This window comes from Columba livia, chromosome 8, assembly GCF_036013475.1.
Source record: "Columba livia isolate bColLiv1 breed racing homer chromosome 8, bColLiv1.pat.W.v2, whole genome shotgun sequence".
NCBI lineage: Eukaryota > Metazoa > Chordata > Aves > Columbiformes > Columbidae > Columba > Columba livia.
Window position 1 is genome coordinate 10884227 of NC_088609.1, and position 16089 is coordinate 10900315.

General features: G+C 42.6%; 1 protein-coding gene across 1 annotated transcript in view; it reads right to left on the minus strand.

The window, feature by feature from the left end:
- The window catches only part of CACHD1 (cache domain containing 1), a 141277-nt gene that overhangs the window by 124775 nt on the left and 413 nt on the right, over positions 1-16089 (minus strand). The window lies entirely within an intron of this gene.

Sequence of the window (16089 nt, forward strand, 5' to 3'; positions counted from 1 at the left end):
AACTGCTGTCTGCTGACAACAGCTGTATTTCTTACTCGTGTTCAGCTTTTCCCTCCACAGGAACAGCCCTGACTGAGAGGCTGCCTTTGGAAATAGTGTTAACAGATGGATGCAGGCGGATCAGCCAGGGCTGGAAAAGTCACCAGGGTAACAGCAAAGGGAGGGCTGAGAAAAGGACCATGGAGGGGTGTGGGTGCAGAGCTAAACCGTGTTATTAATAATAACGATAAGATTCTGCTGGATTCAGGCATTACAAATGATGCTCCATGTAATCACTATTGCAAGTGCATCACTTGCCTGTCTCTGGGGAGGAAGGAAGAAAAGAAAAATGTGAGACTCCTGTCCATAGAAACCACCGGTGTTTTATTCCTGATACTCAGACTTGTATTTGCAAGTCATTCTCTTCCAGTATTTCTGTGCTTGGAGGGAAGTGTTCCCCCAGACTCCTGGTGAATATAATTGCAACATCTGCGTACTCCATAGTGGAGCTCTTTTTAATTCAGCTGCATCTCTTACGCTCTTTTAAGAAGACTTTTACTGACATTCTTGCTAATTACTATGCAATGTCAATATAAAATCCTCATGCTGCTTCAAGCCCCATCCCACTGCTGGGCTGCAGGAGACTTTGTGCTGACAAAATAGCCCGAGAAATCTTTGGGAAGCTGAGGGCCGGGGGTTTGCTGTGCAGACAGAGTGTGCCTGCAAGCACAATCATGTCTGCAAAGCTCTTTTCCAGGTATTTTGTTAATCCAAGACAAACCCAAAAGGTTTAGTGGGTTTTAAACAGTTCCTTCAGATGTTTTCTAAAAACAAGCAGTGCTTCAAAATTAGCAGAGACTCCTGGACTGCAGCTAGCTCTCATCCTCAAAAACTGCTTAAATGTCTGGAAAGTGTCTTGCTGGGGAAGAGTTGAAAGACAAGAGAAAAATATTTCTCAGCCTAGTTAGATTCCACAGTGTCGTTATAAATACTACAATAATTTTGGGCATCTTTGGGCTCACAGAGAACTGACTGATAAAACCAATCGCTTATCTGGCTGTGACCAAGTACATTCTCTACATAAGCTTTTTCCTATGAATGTTCAGAACTGACCTTTAAGATTTTAGGCTTTATTTCTTTGACCAAGAAAAATCAAGGTATAGAAGAGATTTGGCATATCTGCTCTTTGCAGTGGGTCAAAACACTCTGGTCATTTTTCACTGGGTTCTGTAAGATTCATTTATAAATATACATTAATGCAGAACTGCCCTTTCTCAAACTCAACAAAAAAAAACCACCAAACCCTCAGTCTCTGTAGATGGTTAATGAATACTGATTAATTTTTACTTCCACTCATCATGTCCATCACATTTGGAAGTTATTAACAGCTATGAGAGGAAAGGAGAATTATGAAGAGAAACTCATAGACCTCACTGCCAGGCTGTGCGTTTGTTTCCTAACGATCAGCTTAATCCATGCGTTTCCAGCTCCAGTATTTCTGACTATTTACATTCCTATAGCCTCCAAAATCAGTTCCTTGCCCTCTTGGACACACATACTACAGCACCATTTCAGGTTGTAATTATACTGGTAAGAAGAGATGGTGGGGAAGCTGGTTAATGTAAGGGTCTGCTGGAGGGCAGAGTCCTGATTTCAAGCCATCCCACTAAATTAAAGTTCGTGCGTTTTTATTTGGAGCTCAACCCAAGATCCTTAAGCTTCAGAAAATGAACATGCCACTGTAATGTAAACTGATTTCCAAGCAAATTCCTCTGACACAAACCCTGGATACACAATTGATCCCAATTTATCTCCAAGTAAGTTGTGCCTTTCAAGAGCTGGAGCTCCCAGCTGTGCTCGGTGGTGGGTGTCACCCTGCACAGCAGCCCAGAAACACACAAGCACCTTCTGCTCCACATCCAGCCTCTCCTGCTCTGATATAGTCACAAAATCCTGCCAGCAGATGATATTGCGAACAACAGCTCTCACTGCCCTGCTCTATACCTGTTGCTGCTCCCCAGCTTGGAACCGAAAGTCTATTTCCCCCCCCGGGATGCACGTAGTATATTCAGAAATTCTTGTGCTGCTGGAGATGAGGATGCACAGATTTTGTTTCCAAATATTAGCCAGATGAAACATGTGACTCCTGGTTCCAGGCTGATTGATTAGAGACATGCAATGTAAGGAAGGAAACGATGCTACTGATGACGAGGCATTAGGGAGGGCTTGGTAGATGACTCGCAGGGGAGAAGCCTTCACTGTATTTCAGAGTGTGACTGAACACATGATAGATTTAATATATGACTATTACAAATTAAGCATAAATTGAAACCCAGACAGTTTCCTGTTCATGGGGGTGGAGATGGAATATTAAGTACTTCATACAATTATGAGGAATTGTTTCCATTTGACATAAATCATTCTCCAGTCTCCATTATCTGCCTGTAAAAAGCACAAGTGTCCTGGCTTCACCATATAAATAACTTCCTTTAAAATTATTCTTGCTGGGTCTAAGAGTGATGGCCTAATCCTGTTATGAGATTTTAATGCCAAATTACATATGCAGACTGGAATGATACTATTTAAACTACTTTACAGATGAAGAGCATAATCATGCTTTTTCATTTCATACATTTTTTCCCATTACTGCCTAATATCACCTACATAGACAAGGCTGTCAGTAGCAGACAATGCCGTCAATAACATGTGTACAATGCTTGAGCTCCTGTAGTATCAAACTTCCCCCAGATATACCAGATTATCTTCTGATATCTATGCACATATGGAGTACGATCTAAGTAGTGAGTAGGATACGAGATACACCACCCTGACTAGGGGATCAGCTGCAAAAACAGCCGGTGGGTTACACTGAGGTAAACTGATGCTAAAACCAACAGGGATATTTCTCTCTGACCCTTATCATTATATTTCAGCTTATAGAAGCAGAGCTCAAAGCAAAGGTCTCCTGTGAAGATGTGCTGAGCAGAAAAACACAAGGGTGCTCAGCAGCAGAGAAAAGCTGTGATTTCCAGTCATAGGGATGTTCCTTGGAGAACAGTATTTCCAGGCTGAGGAACAAAGATGATGGCATCAGGGCCAACCAGCTGAAGAGATGTCTCACCTGCCCTCTCCACACATGGGACACATTGTTGTGGAAAGCTAAAGCTCAGTCCACCTCTAACCCATGCCCCTAAGAACTTCATCTCTGCATCTTTTAAACCCCTCCAGGACAGTGACTCCACCACTGCCCTTGGCAGCCTGTTCCGATGCCTGACAGCCCTTTCTGGAAATAAATTTTTCCTAATATTGAATTTAAACCTCTCCTGGTGCAACTTGAGGCCGTTTCCTCTGGTCCTGACACTTGTTCCTTGGGAGCAGAGCCCAACCCCCTGGCTCCAACCTCCTTTCAGGCAGTTCAGAGATCAGAAGGTCTCCCCTCAGCTCCAGTTCTCCAAGCTGAACCCCCCAGATCCCTCAGCCGCTCCCATCACACTTGTGCTCCAGCCCCTTCCCCAGCTCAATTGCTGTCATAGGGTTTGTATTCGGTCCAACCTTTCTGATGGAGCCAAGACAATCTGCTGACAAGGTGTGAGTTATTTATGAAGAGTATCTGGATCACTTACGCAGGAGGTGTGTGATATACAGGTGGGATTGGTTTGGGAGCTACTGGCGTGTTAAGAAGTACAGAAGCAAGCTTGTATTCACTAGTTAACCTTCATTATCTAATTCTTGGAAGGACAGAGCATTCAAAAATAAAATGCAAGATGAAGTTTTGCAGTTAATACTGATCTCTAATACTGATTTTGCTGCTGTTATAACTATGCTATTTGTGTATTTCAAGCAGAATATGCACAGTAGCCCCGAAGTAACAGAGTGTCTTCATTAAAGCATATTTGTCTATATTTCTTTTGGAAAAGCAAAATTACTCTTCAGTTTTCTATCATACAGAGATATTCAGGAAATGCAAGGAATCTGAGACAGAAACTTTAAAAAAAAATTATAATGAAAGTTTGAATAGCTGAATAGTTTAATAGCTTAGTTAAATGCTAGAAACAGTATGATAAAACTAATAGACCTGACTCAGTCTACCTACCTAATGTACCTTTAATAGAATGCTACTATTATTATTATTATTCTTGCTATTTGACATTATTTTTGTCATATGTGAATGTTTATCAAAACAAACTTTGATTTGCAAGTGATAGAAACCTAGAGAAGTCAGTTTGCTCATAGATGTAGATAATTATACAGTGTACTAACAAAAACATTTACAGAAGATCCACTTAACTATCAGAACTGATAATGATGGAAGGTTTTAATCCACAATTTAAACCAAAACACATAAAAATTTATTAAAAGGCTATATATATTTCTCTATATGTACCTTTGTAATTAGGCTGACTAGTTGGTTTAAAACTATTTCTAAATAGCGTTAGCTAGTGCAAGATGAATGGGAATTTCTCAGCTCCCTGGCTTTCCACGCGTTTTGCTGAGTGACAATATAAAGATTCCATCTCAGTTTTCACAGTAGATCATAAATCTCTTAACCAAATATGAAATGCTTTCAGATCTCTGAATTGAAAGATATAGCTAGATAAATCTAGGGGATCTTTGAAATGACAGGCGATAGACTGTGACAAAGGGTTTCCTTTTCAAGGCTTTGTGTCCCAGACAGATGGAAACCAGTGGAAATTCTTCTTCTGATTGCGCTGCAAATTCCTGTTTCAGGAGAGAGGAGGAGAGGACTACTGGCAACATGAGGTTTTAATCAAAAGACTAAGGCGGCCACGGCAAACTTGATCAAAACACATAGATATTGAAGCCAGACTTCAGCAATGCACACAGGAGGCTTCAGGTTTGTGCCACCACCTCCGGCAGAATCGCTCCCAGTTTCTGCTGATGCAAAGGTGGTTTGGGCATTAAAAAGCTACTGTTTCTAAAGTCTATTGTGCTCTGGCTGGTTTAAATTGTAAGAATTGCTCTGATGGGTCTGGCAAGTAGCACATCGAGGTTTGAGGTTTAAAGAGGTGTGTTCCAGCTCTGGCATGTCCTCACAAATGAATATTTTGCTTGCCTGGACGTAGATCGTGTTTGTGAAGGAAGCCCAGACATGGCAGGCACGGGGAGCCTGGCCAGAGGCCATTTCCAGGCTGGTACGGAGGGAGAGCTCTTCTCCACTAAAACCATGAATTTCCCTTCAATTTCCCCAAAATATGTAAGCAGCAAAAACATACAGTAAAATTCAGTTAATGAGTCACTGCAGCAGTAAAAGATTATTTTAGCAGAGGCAGATGCGCTTAGTGGTGTTGCGATATGAATGCTTTGGCTTTGGAGGGATGTCCCACAGCCGCAGTGCAATCTGGACTAGAAAAATCCACATAATGACTTGTTTCCTTTCCCTCGTGCAGTTCTCACAAGCTCTTACCAAACCCAGCAGGCAACTCAAGGAGCATATTTCTGGTAGCAGTGCAGATAATGTTATTTTGCTGTCTACTTTTCAGAAAACAAACTGGAAGGCATCTCACCCTCTAAACTCATCTGACAATCAGGCTTTCATCCAATGGTTTCAAAACTTCCTCCTTCTTCTTCCCTCTAATTGAATCACAGACATACTAGTTTAACAGGTTTAAAAATCACGCTCCAGGTCCTTCAGTCTTAGCTTTCCAATGCATCAGAAAAATAAGTGCAATTTCAAGTCACTGTGCTCATTCCAAGGCAAAGGAGTAAAAGCCATTTACACCAATGCCCTTTGAATGCATCACAGAGGTACAGAAAACACTTGAAGCAAAGTGACCCAAATCAGTATATTAAAACTTTGTACTGACAAGCCTGTCTTCATCACTGAAGGAATAAAAGGTATAGAATGAAATTATATGCGGTTTAACATATACTTTAAAATGTTAACAAAGTGCTCTATGCTGTTGACAGTTTTTCATGAGACCTTTTTGTGTGTGTGTGAGAGCTGGATCTGCATCCTGACAGAGAAGCCTACTGCTCTGATTTCTCATCTCCCTCCAGCTTTTTTCAGTCATTTCTGTCACTTGTAGATCCTTCTCCACACAGTCTCTTTCTCAAGGGGCAGTCGGGAGAATCACCTTCCTCCTATTGCCCTCACACCGATTCTGTCCTCACCCAACCCTGCACTGACCCTTCAGTTCACTGTAGGGCCAAAAAACTTGCTCTCAGAAGAAAAGCAGTCTGAGTTTGATAGTGATTTTTTTGTTCTGCTGATATGATTCATTTTCTGCTAATTTAATGACCTCTGAGGTCAGATAAGCATCTGTGTCATTACAAGAGAAGGGAAAGGAGCGAGCAGCCTGCTCAGAGGAGAAGAACAGACCCACTCCCTGTGATGGCACCGGCCACCAAGCCAGCCCAGCTGAGCCAGCACAATGTACCCTCACCGACACACAAGGGGAAGCAAGGAAACACCTTCATCTCCAGCCAGAAACACAACCACTGATTGATACAGAGAAAATAACAGTCCAAACAGCAGCTGTGACATACCGACACGAGAAAAAGTTGCATATATGTGAGAGATACCATGAGGTCTCAGCAATCATCCAAGGCAGAAAGGATTGCTTTTATTTGAAAACAATGAGCACTGATGGACCGAGTTCCTCTCACAACTTAAAAACAAGGCAAGGAAGGGGTGGATAATTGCAAACAGGAGAAATCCATCCTCAGGCTTTTGCACACTGACTTGCATATTTTAAATGTCTCTGATCCACACAGCTTTCTATGCTGGAGGTATAATGAAATCTAGACCACATATTTCCCTTCTCTAGGTAAGTTTTTCTCTTGCATGATTTAAAATCATGTGACATGCAGAGGATGAGATTCAACATCATCTTTTTTTACCTCAAGGACTGACTTTTTTACATTTACATATATGGAAGACAAGACAAGGAACAAATAGTCACATATTTAAATGTCAGCAAAATGTGGACTAGCTAGTTCAGTTTTTTTCTCTGCAGTGATCAAATTGGAAGAGTGGGGAAAAAAACAAACAAACACAAAAACCACCAAACTGCGAGTGATGTTATACAGCAAACCATGTAGGCAGCTCCAGACATGTACGCAGAGCTCCACCAGCGCAGGATGGGGCACCTCTCTCCTGCAGTTCTCATCACCCAACAGACACCATAAACATGGCATGAAAAAAAGAGTGAGGAAAGAGTAAGAAACATAAAGAGGTGTGGAAAAATGAATATCAATGAAAAGCAACTATTGTTGAAAGAATCGGCTGTCAGATAAAGTTTCTAAGGGGAGAGTAAGTTCGGTGAAGGAATCACTAAGCCAGGCTAGAATCTGTCTTGACAAGGGAATATTGCACAGCTTACACACAAGAATTGTGGTGAATTGCTCTATTCTCAGCCAAACTCATACACTCAAACCTTCAATTCCCTCCTCTCCTTCCTCTGTTATAAACCAGGCACCTGAAAGATGGTTCCAGGAAAACAGAGTCTCCTTTTTGCAACCAAATACCTTCTTATTCAGAAAGAGAGAGAAGTCCTTGCTGGAGATTTAGGATATTTCCTCCATTTTGTGGCTGAGTCTGTAGCTGTTTGGTTGGGATTTTTTGAAAAGACTCTTTAATGATCCTGTAACATCTGCCTGCAAACACTTAGTGTATACAATGTACTTTGAAATAGCAGCTTGCCCTAATAGTTCCACCAAACACAGAGAAGACCATAAGGCTTTCAAAACAACAACAACAAAAAAAAGAACCAAACACACTTTGAATCCAAGCAAGGTGTTTCATATGAGGAATAAGAGTTTAAACATGGACTTGGATAACATCCTTCCCCACCCCACAGAAAGGTAGACTCAAGCCTGTATAATGCCTCTTAAGAAAACAGCGACCACATAAAGGGGCCATAATTGATTAGACCAACCAGAAGTGTTCTCTCTGCCTCCCCACTTCATTTTCCTGCTAATTTCCCTCCTATATCTGGAGGTTGAGCTGAGGACCCTCAAAATGAAATTAGTCTCCCTAAATATGGACAAAAGCATTTGGGCTTCTGGGAGCAGAGTTTGCTACCTGCCTGCCAGTCAGGTGTCATCACGTGCCCTCCTGAGCTAAGCAAACCTTCTTTGATTTCTCAAGCCTTTACTCAAAATCCAGTCAATTGCCATTAACACAACATTGTCCTAGTGAAGCACTTGGCCCATAGAATTGCAGTAAACCTTTGCAGTTGTAAGGATGCTGAGGACGTTTTTATCAGATCCTACCTTTCCACCAGGTGTGGGCAGATCCTATCAGTTGGTTCCCACATGGGAAAGAGAGCGACTGACTGCCCCATGGCCACTGCAAATAGTCAGGCAGATCTCCAGATCCTTGGAGTAAATGGCTGAACTGAGATCTGAGCTTAATAAAACAACTTCTAAAATCTAAAGCACTTCTGACCAGCTCTGCTCTCCCTCCCCAGCTCCATGTCAGCTCTTCCTTCAGCCCTTGCAGCTGCTGCAGGCAGCCATCCTCCCCTCAGGAGAAGTTAATTATTTAACAACAGCCTTGCCAGACTTCACCTGAGCTTTTATTTTGCCTGCAGCTCTCCCTCCTGCTCCACACTAGCCTGCTCCTTGCTGTGGTGCTCTAGCAAAAGCAGCTGGGCTTCATTACTTCTTAAATCTTATTTTGAGAAAGCAGCACAGAAATGTCTCGTCTACCTGTCTTCCCTCTTCTCCAAGCTGTGTGGTATTTTTCTTCAGCCTCTTGCTTTAACCCTGCCTCTGATAATAGCAATTACAGCCACTGAGGTGGCTACAGATCACCTGGATCAAGAATCACAAGAGCACAAATGACTTGGAATCAAATGCAGGAAAATAAGAGCTTCTCCTTCCTGGTGGGAACTGGCAAGGGTGTGATGAGGGAGCATTCTGGTGCTGCCAGGGACAGGGGCTCAGGGATAACAAGCCAGGGGCTACCTGCCAAATTCTGCTGTGGATGGGCAAGAAGGGCAGGACACCCCACCTTGTGAGCCCAGATTGCTCTGGTGTTCACCCTGCAGGACACTTCTCCCTGCCATGTGGTAATGATGTGGAGGGTGGCTAAAGAGACCCTCTCCATTTCCAGCTCTCAATGTACATCAGGGCACAATCTGGCTCTAATTTAACTCAATCAGACTTCAGCTGCTGATTTCAAAAATAAAAGATCTGTGCTTTGTTACTTACTTTTGAGCACTAGAAGATATTCTGTTCTTCTTAAGAGCCAGAGGTGCATCTTTTGAAATAGAGGGCCAGAACTGGCACTGCACCATCCAGCTAATGCAAATACATCCATTTACACCAATTAGGATCCGGTTACTGCAACACTATACATCAATGCATTTTAAAAATAACATGCCAGTAGGTAGAGAGTAGGTTTGCATATGTTAGTATCATTGCACAGCAAAGGAGTCAAGAGAGGTTTAAATATTTAATTGCTCCCTTTTTTTAGCCTTATACAGGAAGGGGAAGGTTACTGTGAGACTGAGGTTTTCTTCTTTAATAAATTAAGCTGATACAGTAAATCAAAAACACGTACATCAACTCGCTTTTAAAATTTAACTAGTTCATTTGATTATTTCAAGAGTCTATGGATGAAATGCCTAATAAAAACAAGTTGTATCGTGGGCACCAGCAGAACTAACAGAGGGTTTCTAACAGGTTTGTGTCTATGGGCCCATCCTTCCACCCCCTGCATCACCCCAAGCTCTCTTCCCATCATCTTCTGCAATACTACCAGTTCCCTTCCTGCAGCCTTTCAGCCTCATTGGATCCATTTCTGCAGCTAAATTAACAGATAAGGAGAGGGAAGGGGTTTACAAAAGATTTAATGAGCGTTAGCAGGTCAAGCCAGAGAAGTTTAAGTGTGGATAGCAACACAGAACTCTCAAGTTGTAATTTTCATCCATAGTTCTGTGGTGTCAAAGTGATTATGTCCCTTCTTATGCTTGGGGAATATGCAGTCCAGAGAAGCAGGGCACACTGCATGATACTCCTGGTCTCTAGCAGAAGGAAAATTCAGAGTTTTCATCTTGCCAACCTAAACTTCAGCCTCCAAAACATTTATTTACATAGAAGGGAATACTTTCTTCTGCATTTTCTCCACCCATCTTATTCTTTGATGGTTAGGTAGTGTTAACTACTGTCAGGAGGTTTTATATCAAGAGCTTTGGATTATATGATTTTTATTTCTTTGCTGTCTGTAAAGCCAGCTCAGTCCTGGTGCTGGGAGGGCCAACAGACCCTCCCAGGAGGCAGAACACAAACAGAATATGATGAAAAAAGACACAGAGCCAGTGGGGGATGGAGTAGATCTGCAACTAACAGCCCAAATAGACCCTAATGGTTTAGTGCTGGTTGATACTGCTCCATTCATCTGTATTTTTCTACTAACTGGAGTATGGCAACTCCTCAACATCGTAACAGAAAACTGGCTGCATTCACTGAATTTCATGCAGATTTACTAACAGTTTGGGCTACCTTGTATTGCTCTGTTCGGCAAATAAATAAGTTGTATTTGAATTTTCCTTCCCCTTTTTTTCCCCTGCCAGCAAAAATACTGTCTCCTATAGTAACATTCAATTTTAAATGCTTTCAAACTACATGTGAGGCTCTGTCATGAACACTGATCCCCGTGCTGGTAGCACTCAGCTGCAACTCTACACAGAACTCGGTTTTGACCGCTAGACACGTACTCCTTAGAGAAAGACGTCTGCCAAACTGGTCTCATGTAGCCAGGAACTTATTTGTTTTATATTTAGGGTCACAGCCTGGCAGCTATTATACTCCAAATAATGTTTTATGCAAAAACTTGAAATAATTCCCTTCCTCTGAGAGGTTCCTTTGTGTTTTACACTGATCCAGTTTGGGGTGTGAAACCATCTCTGGTATTGTAAGCAGCAGTGCTGGTGGATGCTGTATGCCTACAGGATTTGGGTAATGGTTTCTCTTTCTTCAGTGACTGTAAGTTAATCCACCTCTTCTGGCTCCAGCTTCAGAGATGACACTTTTTCCTCATAAAGTATGTGATGTTTTGCTATGTATTCTCATTGGAAATTGCAGCTTTCACTTTAGTTTGAGACTTGCAAGAATTAGGAGAGTTTTACTTAAAATCCATTTAGAATGGTAGGCAAGGACAAAACCATGCTGGATTGAGCACAGCACAAAGAATACCTGCCTTGAGGAGATGCTTTTGCTTGTCTTAACTCCTGCATTTTTCTTTTCATGTCACCAATCATTCACCCATGGCCATTATGTCAGCTTGGCTGCTTCTGACATACATACGCTGGTGTAACTCCCAGTATGAATGGATGACTGGCTGAGGAGGAGATCTGGGTGTTGTCCTTTGGAGCTTGACCTTTCTTTTCCATTGTATGTGCCTTCCTCTCCTGCCGACAGCTGATCAGACAGTGGTGTGGAATGTGCTGTTTAATTTCTCTGCAATGAATCCACCAGCTCTGCTCTGTCATTGCAATTAGTCATCCCTTATCAGCGCATTATATTTCTCACATATCACATCTTGCCAAGTCCTTCCTATAGCGTGAGGAGCAAAGCTTGCTCACGAACATCCCGAAAGAGAAGCATCCAGAGGAAGGCACTGCCAGGCACACTGTTTGGGCAGAAGCACCAAAACCAGGCGATTTGATCTAACATTAACCTCCAGTTGAAAATTAAGAATATGCTGGTGTATTTAAATGCAGGACTATGTCTCTAGAGGCAAAGATAAAACCTTCCTCCACCTGCTCCGAGCTGGGCAAAAGGTATGACTTGTCAACAAGTAGAAACAGTGCTCAGCTAGGAGAGAGGCTCTTGCACCTTGTTCCAGTCCCAGAGAAAGCTATGGTGTAAGCACAAACTGGTTTCAAATTAGTATATCCGTGGCTACACCATACCGTGCAGGTTGGAGCTATGCTGCGTAACACTGAACTAAAGGCAAGCACAATCCAAATCAAAGCAGACACAAAAATGGAGAATCTAGCAGTTTTCTCCCTCAAAGGCTGCCATAATATGTGCACTTTGGGGTGTTTGCTCCCCTTCTTGCTAGTATTTCCAGGACAGTTTGATTTTTCGATCCTTAACAACACATTCAATGCTACTAGATTATTTAGTCTACGTCTACACTAAACTTCAATATCTACTCATTTGATGACTGAAAGCAGGAAAATTGGCATCTGTTAGTTGTGGGAATGTAGATTATGATTCATCACAGAGTTTTAGCCCAGAAAATGACAAGGGTAATAGTAATCACAAACCACCAGGCACAGTAATGACAGACAGCTGTTGCAATAATAAGAGACCAATCAATAATTCATTTTATATTCCTTGTGCAATTAATCATGATCAATTAATGTGGCTTTAATGTGGCACTAACATGCATTTCCTGGGCTCTCCGATGTAATTTAACAATTGATGTGCCATCATTTTAAATTGCAGCTGTCCTTGCTCTGCAGACACACGGAAACCATCAGAGCTGCAACATCCAACAGGGATGGGATAATAGTTGGAAAGCTTTCAAAGACTGGGGCTGTGGGAGGCTCATCTGCCCATCTATGAGTGGTTTGTTTTGTCCCCCACCCTCTCCCCAGCTTACTTAGGACTATTATTGTTCTCAGAGCAGAACACAATTTTGCCTGCATCCAAGGGAGGCCAATCATGTATGTGCCAGTACTAAGTACCTTTTCATTAACCACAAGAAGCACGTGCATTCAGGTTGTTTAAACCACTGTGCTCAAATACACTGAAGAAGCAACATTAGCTATATCCAGGAGATGATTAAATACAAAAGCTGGAGGAGTTGTAAAGTTGTTCTTAACTCACCCATCCCAATAAAAGACTATTTGTTTTCGCTAACAGCAAGCACTGCAAAGGAAAGCTCTTTTGCATTCCTGTATTTGCAGCTGCTAAACTGGTCAGATTAAAAGGTTCCAAGCCACCTCTTGTAGAAGGAACACACCTGTGGAAGGTATTTTGGAGGGGGCTAGAAATCAAATTTAGGATGCCATAGGGGTTATTGTTAGGGTGTTGCTATCAGACTGCCTCCTTAGTCACGTCCCAAAACATGGGGGTCTATAAGAGCATCCAAGGATCATTCCCTGCCCATCTCAGAGCTACAGTAAGAGTTTCCACAGCTTCTTCTGCTCAGAGCAGCTGGGAGAAGGGCAAGGCAGGGACTGCGGTGCTGGCAGAGATCCCCACTTCAAGGCAAATCTTGGAACAATAATGGCTATTCACACCAACAACCAACAAAATAGGGGACCTACCCCCAAGATTTTAGCATCATTCCTTATTTTTTTATTTAAAAAGATAAAAACCCCAACCAACACAAAAGAACTGGGCAGCCTAGCTTCAGCATAAAGCACTTTGCCTTGGGCATCAATCTAATTAAGAATTTGTTCGCACCTCTTTCTTATGCTTAGAGTCAAATGAAAGATTTGTTTGATTTAGCTGCTTTGCAAACAACCCTTATAAACTTCTGCCATTCTCTCACCTCCCTTTCAAGTGCTATCTTTTTGTCCTTGGATGCTCTAAATTATTAACATATTTTACAGTGTGCTCAAGATAAAAGAGATCTTTCAACTTTTATTCTCTCACCCCTTGGTTGAGCCAGTCATGTTGTTTCTCACTGGATACCTTTGATCAACCTGCTTGTCGGATGTTAAACCGCAGGACACCCCTACTGAGAAAAGAATCAGGAGGAAGCCTTTCAGCAATCCCTTGCCATCAGGATTTTCTGCTGAGCTAGGGCAGCACTTTGAAGTCACCTAAGCTTGTGGCCAGGCTCTGAGAGAGGTCACCCTAATGCTAAGAAAAACATAATAAAAAAGGAGTACACATTTGTTATAAACATCTTATGAACCTAAAGAGGCAGTGTAATACATATGGTTACAAATACTCTGCTAGGAAGTTTCTACCAGGGTTAGCGAACCATTTATTTTCTTGTTTGACTCCAGGACTGGTCTTCTGTATTTTAGTAACACCTTCTAAACTATTTTTCACTCCGTCCTTAATATGAAATGTCATTATGTACAGAGCAGGTAGTATGTTCCTCTGCATGTCACCCTGCTGGTTTTCTCAGGATTATTTAAAGAATATTATTGAAAATGAGAATAGCACAAAGTAGTCCACAGAAAGTACAGCTGACAGGAGACAAAGCACCTTGAGCTCCATGTGGGCATATCTGTTCACATCACTGATCTACCTTATGGACTGAAGACAGCATACAGCCTCTGCTATACTGCTGTGCTTATGTGCAACCACATACTTGAAGTCGTGTAACAACACTGTCAGATATCCACACGTGAAAACAAGAGATCGTGTTTCGCACTGTCCTGTTTATGTCCCCTTCAGTGCCGCTGCCGGGACTCTCATATTTGCCTTCAGGGATCCCTTACAGAGCTCACCAGCACTGTACCCAGTGTCTGCAGGCACAATACTTCACAATGTATGTACATCTAACACTTGTATATATGCTCAACACTTATATGGGACGGTAGCATTTGGTGTAACTCTTCTGCCAGTGCTCTTTGAGCTGGTGATAGTACAGACTGAAAGTGAAGCTGAACAAGCAGAACACATATGCCAAAACTATGGTGATGTGCAAGGAGCCAATTCCTTCAGCATTGGCTGAGGCAACATTTCATAGAATCATAGAATGTCCTGAGCTGGAAGGGACCCACAAGGATCATCGAGTCCAACTCCTGTCCCTGCACAGGACAACCCCACAGTTCACACCATGTGTCTGAGGATGCCGTCCAGTCTGTTCTTGAACACTGTCAGGTTGGGGCCATGACACCTCCCTGGGGAGCCTGTTCCTCTGGGTGAAGAACCTTTTCCTAATATCCAACCTGAATCTCCCCTGGCACATCCACATCTTCCTGCCATTCCCTCAGGTTCTGTCACTGGCTGTCAAGGGACTTCTCACCGTGCTGTGCTAAACACCCTCAGGTAACACTGCACGTTGCCTATTGAAAAACTGGGGCACTTTCATAGACTACTGTAAGCAGAAATACACCTTTGGCAGCTGACATGGACATCCTGGAAGCCAGCAGCAGCCCTGTCCCCTGCCCAGAAGCCCCAGCGTGTCCCAGGCAGGGACCTGGGGCCATCTAGAGGAGAAGGAGCTTCAGCAACAGAAACCACAGCTTTGGTGTGCATGTGCAGCAGCTTCAGCAAGGCCAGGCCTAAACTTGTGCCTAAACAAGAAACAGGTCCAGAGAGTATCTGCTGTTGATTAGTTTTTCTACAGGTATTAGATAAAAAGCGAGTGAACAATCTTCTCCGTTAATGAAAGCACCATGTGCTACACGCAGCTTTTCCTCATAGCAGGTACACACAGTGTGAACTACGCTCTGCCTATAATATGTTATAGGAAGCAAAGGTCACAAATAGGAGCCCATAAAGACGTGTGAAATTTAAAGAACTGCGGTTCAGTGTCCCATTACCCTGTACAGAGGAAAATCTGGAGCCGGATTTTCACTGGAAAAGACGCGAGGCATTTGTAGCTGGAGATAATTTTCCACACATGGCAAATAGGATTAAAGTGATATCATCTGCATCCAAACTGAAGCACAATTATAGCTTCCCTTGGTTATATATTGCTTGCATTCCCGGCTGTCAACTGTTTCTAGAAAGGCACCATCAAAGGTTCTGCAGACACTGTAACACTGAGGCTCTTGTTTATGTACTCAGAGTACCTGGCTGGCTCCTGAAACCTGAGCCTGGATCCAAGCCGTATGAATCTCTCCTGTCCTGTCTACCTGTGTCATTTGCCCTTTTTATAGGTCTCAACACAGCTGTGTAAATTACTTTGTGATGGCTACAACTGATAAGCCCAGAAGAGATAAGAGAAGTACAGTTCTTTTCAGAAAACTACAATACCTCACACCCATACATTTAATATCCACTGTCAAGAGCAGAAGAACACAGAAAGTCTGGAGTGCAAAACTAGTATTTTTGAGTTTTCCACTCTGAGCATAGCCACAGTCTGATTTTCATACAAGCAACAGCATCTTCTCACTCAATAGATATGCTCTCCTGTTCTTCAAAACTAGATGTTTCTTCTTAGTAGTTCCTACCTTTTGCCGTTGCTCTAGGCCCAGCATAGGTTAGAACACCTAAAAA